This window comes from Saimiri boliviensis, assembly GCF_048565385.1.
Source record: "Saimiri boliviensis isolate mSaiBol1 chromosome 3 unlocalized genomic scaffold, mSaiBol1.pri SUPER_3_unloc_3, whole genome shotgun sequence".
Lineage (NCBI taxonomy): Eukaryota > Metazoa > Chordata > Mammalia > Primates > Cebidae > Saimiri > Saimiri boliviensis.
In genome coordinates, this window is record NW_027412494.1 from 243036 (window position 1) to 251725 (window position 8690).

Sequence of the window (8690 nt, forward strand, 5' to 3'; positions counted from 1 at the left end):
TTAGCTGGGCATGGTGGTTCGTGCCTGTAATCCCAGCTACTCAGGAGGCTGAGGCAGGAGAATTGCCTGAACCCAGGAGGTGGAGGTTGCGGTGAGCCGAGACCGCGCCATTGCACTCCAGCCTGGGTAACAAGGGCGAAACTCCGTCTCAAAAAAAAAAAAAAAAAAAAAAAAAAAAAAAAAAAAAAAAAAAGAAATGCTAATTCCCAGGACCTGCTCCAGATCTACTGAATCTGAAACTCTGGGAGCCGGGGAACCAGCAACCTGTTTTATCATCTGTCTCAGGTGGTTCCAAGTCATGCTACAGCTTGATTCACTGGTCTAGGAATTTTACTCTAATCCCCAAAATTGGACTAAAGGCTTGTGGAGGACACAATGTAGTTTTGCCCAAGCATGTGCATTTCAAAGGAATGAGAATCAAAAGATTCAATGGCTGGTAAAGAGAAGACCCTCAAGGTCTCCATAGCCCATTGGCTTGAATTAATACCCTTTAACGGAAGACTAAAAACAGATGGATAAAAGATTGCCCCAACAGTCAACGATGAATTGACGAACGGCCAATGTTTTCTTTAAAAGTAGTGTGGAGGTAATTCCAAGAAATGGTCAAATGATTCATTAGAACTTAAAAGTTCTGGCCAGGCAGGGTGGCTCACACCTGTAATCTCAGCACTTTCAGAGGCCGAGGTGGGTGGATTACAAGGTCAGAAGTTCATAGACCAGCCTGGTCTATGTGGTGAAACCCTGTCTCTACTAAAAATACAAAAATCAGCTGGGCATGGTGGCATGTGCCTGTAATCTCAGCTACTTCAGAGCCTGAGGCAGGAGAATCGCTTGAACCAGGACCCAAGTGGCAGAGGTTGCAGTGAGCCGAGATGGTGCCACAGCACTCCAGCGCTCCAGCCTGGGCTACAGAGTGAGACTCCATCTAAACAACAACAACAACAACAACAACAACAGCAAAGAACTTAAAGGTTCTACAGCACACTTCCAGACTGCCAGAATTTCGCTGGAAATATGTTTAAAGTTGGCAATACTTAAATGTCCTTCTTACTAATTGGAGGGTGGGAGTTGATGGACGATGTTCTAATAAATTTTATAAGGCTTTCAATTTTGTATCATCAAAATGCTTTCCAGAAGTGAGCCAAAGAATAGAGCAACCACATAAGAGTAATATAATGGACTCTAGGGACTTGGCTGGGGGGAAGTTTGGGAGTGGGGTGAGGGATAAGGGTTACATATTGAGCACAGTGTACACTGCTTGGGTAATGAGTACACTAAAATTTCAGCAATCACCACTAAAGAACTTCTCCACCAAAAACCACCTGTACCCCAAACACAATTTTTAATTGTTTTAAGTGAAAAAAGAATAGGCCAGCAATAGCGTATGAGAATACTTGTCAACCCTTTCACATCTCTGGGGGTTATAAACATTTTAATATTTATAAATCTCAGAGGTAAAAATGGCATTATATCAGTGTTTTACATGCATTTCTTTGATTACTGTTGAAGCTGGACATTCAAAAAGTTATTAGTTTTTTGTCTTCTTTTATGAATGCCTCCCTGTATCTTTTACATGTTTTTTAATAAGTTACATTTCAATTGCTTAGTAAAATGTCGTGTAGAAAATACAAGATTTTTCTCTAGTTGTTTTTAATTTCCTATGTGTACACACACACTCACACACACACACACATACACACACGCACCCACAGACAGCTTTATATTGTCAGTTCTCTTTTTTCCCACATGGTTTCATTCAATGCTTCCTTTTTTCTTAAAAATTTTTAAACCAAGATTAGAATATGTTTGCCCACATTTTATTTTAGCATCCTTAAAAGAATTCCGGAGTGGTTTCACATTGCTTTTACATTTATCTCTTTACTATACTACAATTTATTTCAGTGCATGGTATGAGTTACATCTCCACCTAGACTTCTTTCCTGAATGGAACAGATGACTTTCCAAATACTCTTTGGTAAGAAAACCTATCCCTTATACAGCTTTAGGACGCTTCACTATGAAATGTTAAATTCATGTTTCTGTTTCAAGATCATTACACTCAGCAGTTTATCTGTGAATTCTAGAGTCTGTGCAGCTTTCTAAGAACACATTGTTTTGAAATGCATTCAGAACAATGTTATGAAATACCCAGCATTTCATAGGGAGCATTCACAACTGCCCTTCCTTTTTTTCCCCTAATCTCAACTGTTTCTTTTTCCAGATGAACTTTGAAATTATTTTGTCAAATTGCAAAGAAAATCATTTTGGGATCAGAATTAGACATTTTAACAGCTCATATTAAACTGAAAATCTCATATTTCTGTAAAATGTTTAGTAGATAGATTCAAAAATTTGTTAAAAATTATTATGTATTGCTGTCCATTTACGAAGTGTACGCATTTTTAAGTAGAGGTTATGCAAATTTCTTATAAGGATTACTCCTAACAGTCTGTTTTTCTAATGCTGGTGTAAATATAATTTTATTGTTTTATTTCTAATTATTTCTGGTATTTAGGAAACTATTAATTTTAAAAATATTTATCTTCAATTTTTTTCTGTCTAAGCAGATGCTCAGGTGAGTAGCAAGATGCAGGTCTCACCAGAGGACACACAAACATCCTCAGTTTGGGCCAGGGCTGGCAGACCCGCTGTTTGGAAGCTGTGTGCACCCAGTGAGACTTCTCCCTTCACCCTCCTCGGCTTGCAGGAAGGGAAGGAGATAACATAGGAGTTAGTGGTAGAGTCAAGTCTTCATTAGTACCTCTCAGTACCAGCAAGAGGTGGCTGCTTGGCTTTGGACCATGAAAATAGAAAAAATCTATTTGACATTCTGTTACATAGCATCACAGACAGACACAAGCACGCATGTATACACATTATTTCATAAATTAATAACATTTTCCCCACAGTTCTAATAGCGCATAGACACATTAGCCCCCTGGATACTAGCTTGAGAGATTTCTTCCTGCCACTGTTATCCAGTTCTCTGAATATTACATCAATTTAATCATGACCAGCACTGAACTGGATTTCCTCAACTCCTTCCTCCCTCAGTTTGCACAGCTAATCCATCAACAAGTTCCACTGACTCTTCTTCCAAACATCCCCTGACCCTGGTGCCTTCTCGCCACTCTTCTGCAGCCTCCCCCATGCAAGCCACATGGTCTCTCTCCCAAGCTGCCGCACTGCTCACCAGTGCTCTCCGTTTCTGTCCCACACCCCTACCATCCATTTCCACACAGCAGACGGGAGGATCTTGTGAAATAGAAATCAGATTTTGTGACTCATCACTGAAAACCTTCCAGCAACTTCCCACTGGCCTTGGAATGAAGTTCAGACTTGTTGCTGTGGCCATCCCGGTATGTGAGGTCTGGCCTCCCCTGTCTCTTTTGCCTCATCTGAGCCACTCTCTTTGAAGGTCTCAGCCACGAAGCTCCAGCTACTTGACCTGTGCGTTTCCTCCAACAACATGAACTCCTTGCAGTCTCAGCCTTTCCTTTCTCTATTCCCTCTACCTAGAATGTGACCCACTGGAACTTCCCCTGACCAGCTTCTTCCACAAATTCACAGTATTGCATTGTATGGATGTACTGGGATTTATTTAAATATGCCCCTCTTAATGCGTATTATTTCTTCCTTTCTTGTTACTATGGTAAATAATGCTGAAATCGAGTTTTTTTTTTTTTTTTTTTTTTTTTTTTTTTTTTTTTTTTAAGAGATGAGATCTTGCTATGTCGCCCAGGCTGGTCTCCAACTCCTGGCCTCAAACGATCCTCCTTCCCTGGCCTCCCAAAGCACTGAGATTACAGGCGGGAGCCCCTGAGCCCGGCTGAAATCAATCCTCTTACACAGACACTTGCACAAATGCGGCCCACACCCGTTTGCCGTCCTTCGGCCCGGCTGCGCTGCAGGTGCAGGTGACTTTGGTGTGGTCACGTCGTCTGCTTCTCCGTCATGTCCTTGACGGCTTCTGGGCTTTGTTTTCAGGTTTAGAAAGAATTGCGCCGGGAAACAGTGGAGTGAAAGGGGACTCACCCACACCCTCTCCCGGCCCGTCCTCGTTTCAGGCGTCAGGTCCCTGCCTGCCAGGATCCCGGTGGGGAAGTCCTGGCGGGGGGCCCGACCTGCTCGCCTGGAGAAAGGCCCCGTCCTCTCCGGAGCGCGGACCCGCAGGCGCCCGGGGGTCCGTCTCCGTCCCGCAGCCACCCTCGTGGGCCCGAGCTCGCAGACCGCGAACAAACCATCGGTCCACGCGCGCCGTCTGCCGCCGGGGTCGCGCTGCGCGGGCCGTGGCCGCGGGGAGCGCCCACGCGGGGACTCCGGGGAAGCGCCGGGCCGGGCGTGCGCGGCGGCGGCGGCCCTCGGCGGCCCGCGGTCTGGAGCGGCCCGCGCGGTTCGCGCCGGTCGCCGCGCGCCGCCTAGGCGCCTTCCCAGGTGCTTCTCCCCGGAGCTCGGCCGAGGGGCGCTCCCGGGCGCGCGGATTCCCAAGTCCCCGTCACGCGCGGTCTCATCGCCGCGATGGGGGCAGAGTTTCCCTCCCTCCCGCTCGGACGTTTAGGACCACGTGAAAGTCCTAAACACGTCTCCACTGAGACCTGTTAAAAGGTGAAGGCTTTAAGGATAGAGACGGAATGCGCGTCTCAGGCCACGTGTTCCTCGTGGCAAGGTATTTGGGTGTGAGACAGACACAGGGGCCGCCCTCCGGCACCTGCACGGGTGTTTCCACGCGACTCTGGGAAGAGGGCAGGACAGGCGTGGGGCTGGGTATGGGTCCGGGCAGACAACGACCATAGGGAGGGCACTGCAGCCAGGCACAGGCTGGGGACCGCGCAGGACCCGGCAAATCAGAGCATCCTCACTACCGAGCCCGCCCGAGACCACACGCTGGCTCTTGCCCTGAGCTCTGGCTTTTTTCTTTCCTTTCCTTTCCTTTCCCTTTCCTTGATGGGTTTTCGCTGTGCGCCCAGGCTGTAGAGCAGTGGCGCGATCTCAGCTCCCTGCAGCCTCTGCCTCCCGGCCTCCCGCGCTCCTCCCGCCTCACCCGAGCAGTTGGCACCACAGCTGCAGCCACCACACCGGCCTCTGCATCCGCGTCCTGCGCGATCCCCTGCGAGAGAGGGGTCAGAGACTGCGGCCAGGCCTCCTGGTTCTGGGTAGCACAGCAGGGCCCTGCCGGGCGCGCACCCTGGGCGACCTCCCATGCTCTCAGGCAATGAGCAGGAGCCCTGGGCCTGGCTACGCTCTGAGTACTGAGAGGGGACCCAGATCCCGGCCTCCGTCCTTCCCAGGGTCCCGTGGGAATTGCTCCAAGTTCCCCTTCCAGAGACAAGGAAGGGTCTCTGCATGTGCCCATGAGAGGGCCAGGAAATGCAAGCGCAAGGGGGTCGGGGTGAGACCTGGCGTCCCGTGGGGCAGTCACATGCCTTCCCCCACCGGCAGGTCCCTCCTGAGGACCTTGGCCCAGTAGTTGGATGCCCCCGCCTCCCGCAGCCACTTCTTTTCCTGGCTGTGTCCCCAAGCTGGCCTCCAATTCCAGCCTCAAGCCCTCCTCCTGCCTCAGCCTCCCGAAGCAAGGGGATCCCAGGCATGAGCCACCGCACCAGAGCTGGACGCCGGTATTTTAATCTGTGAATTAGTCTAGCACTCTGGGAGAGTCTCCTTATCCCGTCTCCCAGTGCCCTAAATGACCCAAGACTGAGTCCTCTCTATCCTTCCTCCAGTAGGAATTCCCAAAAGCTTCTCTCCATTTCCAGGACCCCCAACTCATTGGGCCCTGAGGGGGTGCACCACAGGCAGAGGAGGGGCAGCCAGTGGCCAGTTCACACCTCTGTGACGTCATCCCAGAGTCAGCGAAGCTCCCCTCCTGCTGCCAAATTGCAGAAAACCCAGAATGCCTCCCCAGCACAGCCCTGGTTGGGGTCAGCCTGGTCCTCTCCTGCTGGGTGAGGACAAATGAGGTCATGGAGAGGTCAAGAGGTCACACATGGGATCAAGGTCACAGAAGGACCAAGTCAGTCTCCTGCCTGGGAATCAGGGGCTCCCTGGGGGAGTCTGTTTGCTCTGGAGAGAGAGTTTGTAGTCCAGTGGGAGGGGACGAAGGTCAGAACTAACATGGGTCACTCACTGCAGCTCCTTCGGCTCCTTTTGGGTCAGCTGGTCCCTGTGACACCAGGAACAAGAAAGAGACAGTCACAGCAGGGGAAGGACAGGGCTCAGGGGAGTGCAGAGGCCGGGTCCTGAGGCCACAGCAGCCCTGGTTCCTACAGGAGGAGGAGGGCTGAGGAAACCCTGGGACACTGGAGTCCTGGAAGTGTGGGGAGGAAGCACTGGAAGGGTGAGGACAGACGGCGACCCTGAGGACTCGGTGTGTTGTGCGGGAGGTCATATGAGGGAACAGTGGAGTTCTGCATTTAGTGGAGGAACAGAGGCAGTGCTCACGGGGAGGCCAGAGAGCCTCGAGGACCAATGGGACTGGATGCTCTTGAGGTACCCTAGGGAAGGTCCCTAGAGAGGGACCTGGCTCAGCTGGGCCCTCCTCCCCCTCCACTCCGGACCATCTGCTTCCTCACCCACAGCTGAGTTTTAACCCCACCCCCAGTGCCACCTGAATCCCCATCCCTCCCCCTCCCCTCCAGGACCAGGCCCTCCACTCACCTCTCCCCTTCTGTCCAGGGGAGCCCCGAGGGCCAGGATGGCCCCGATCCCCATTCTCTTCCTGCTCCCCCAGGGGGCCCAATAAGTCCAGTGAGACCTGTGTGGCCCCTAGAGTTGGGAGCAGGTGGTCAGGAGGACGTCATCACACGGACGGGGGAGAAGGACCAAGACACAGAGAATGCCCCAGGCACAGGGTCTGTGGGTGTCCCTGAGCAGGGACCCCGAGGCCTGGGGCCTGGAGTGGAGCAGGACCCTCCAGGTCGCTCAGGCCTCAGGGCTGAGGGTGATGGAGGCACACCTGGCTGTGTGGCTGTCACTCCCCTTCTCTCCCTCAGCTCAGCATTGCCCCCAAGGCCAGGAAGCCGTGGGATCCCTCTGAGGAGACAGGAAGTCCCTCTCTCCAGGGAGAGGTGGAAACCGGTCTCCCATCACCCCCCACTTCCTGCAGGGCATTGGCTCACCCCTCGCCACCCCATCCCAGTCACTCATCACAGGACCGGAAGGCCCAGCCCGGCCTGTGGCTCCAGGTTGGTCTTGCTGACCCTGCAGATTCCAGAGGACCTTAGCGCTGGGGAGGAGCACCCCCACATTGCACTCCTCCTGGGCTGTTAGACCCCCTCGCCAGCCGCAGCCCTCCCTGCAGTGACCACACTGGGCCCCAGAGTCCCACAGACCATCAGTGCCAGGCCTTCGTGACGGGCCTGTCTTCCCCGGGGCACCCATGGCACCCAGAGGCCCTGAAACACGCACAGGGAATGTGTCTGGAGGGCAGCAGAGGGGGTGTGAACTGGGGCAGGGGTTCAAGGTGGGAGGGGTGAGCCAGGGAGGAGGGGCTGAACCCTGGGAGCCCCTGAGTCACCAACAGCTATAGGAAACCCTGTGCCCAAAGGGGTTCAGCATGGGACAGGTGAGTGGCGATGGGTGGACACCTGGAGACAGAAGCGCCTGAGGGTCAGGAAGGCAGAGGGGAGGCCCCAGCACCCAAGGACAGTCTCTCCCTCACCTGGGCTTCACTCTTCATCACCCCTGGGAACCGCGCATGCTGGCAGGCCCTCGCAGGTGGGATGGGAAGGGAGAGAGCATGAGGCCCTGTGGAGCCAGGCTCCACGCTGCCCCTTCCTGTGGCACACAAACACGCACACACACACAGGCACACACACTGCACACAGGCACACACACTGCACACACACTGCACACACAAACAAGCACACACAAACACGCACACACACAGGCACACACACTGCACACAGACACACACACTGCACACAAACACACACTGCACACACAAACACGCACACACACAGGCACACACACTGCACACAGGCACACACACTGCACACAGGCACACACACTGCACACAAACACACACTGCACACACAAACACGCACACACACAGACACACACTCTGCACACAGGCACACACACTGCACACAGACACACACACACACAGGCACACACACTGCACACAGACACACACACTGCACACAGACACACACTGCACACAAACACACACTGCACACACAAACACGCACACACACAGGCACACACACTGCACACACACACAGGCACACACACTGCACACATGCACACACACAGCACACAGGCACACACACTGCACACAAACACACACTGCACACACAAACACGCACACACAGAGGCACATACACTGCACACACACACACACAGGCACACACACTGCACACAGACACACACACTGCACACACAAACACGCACACATACAGGCACACACACTGCACACAAACACACACTGCACACACAAACACGCACACACACAGGCACACACACTGCACACACACACAGGCACACACACTGCACACATGCACACACACTGCACACAGGCACACACACTGCACACAGGCAGGCACACTGCACACAGGCACACACTGTAGACACACTGCACACACACACACACACACACACACACACACACACAGGCAGAGGCCCCGCTGTGAAATGGGCAGGCATCTCCCTGCACACCTCACCTGCCATTGCCCGTTCACCACACAGAGCCCACC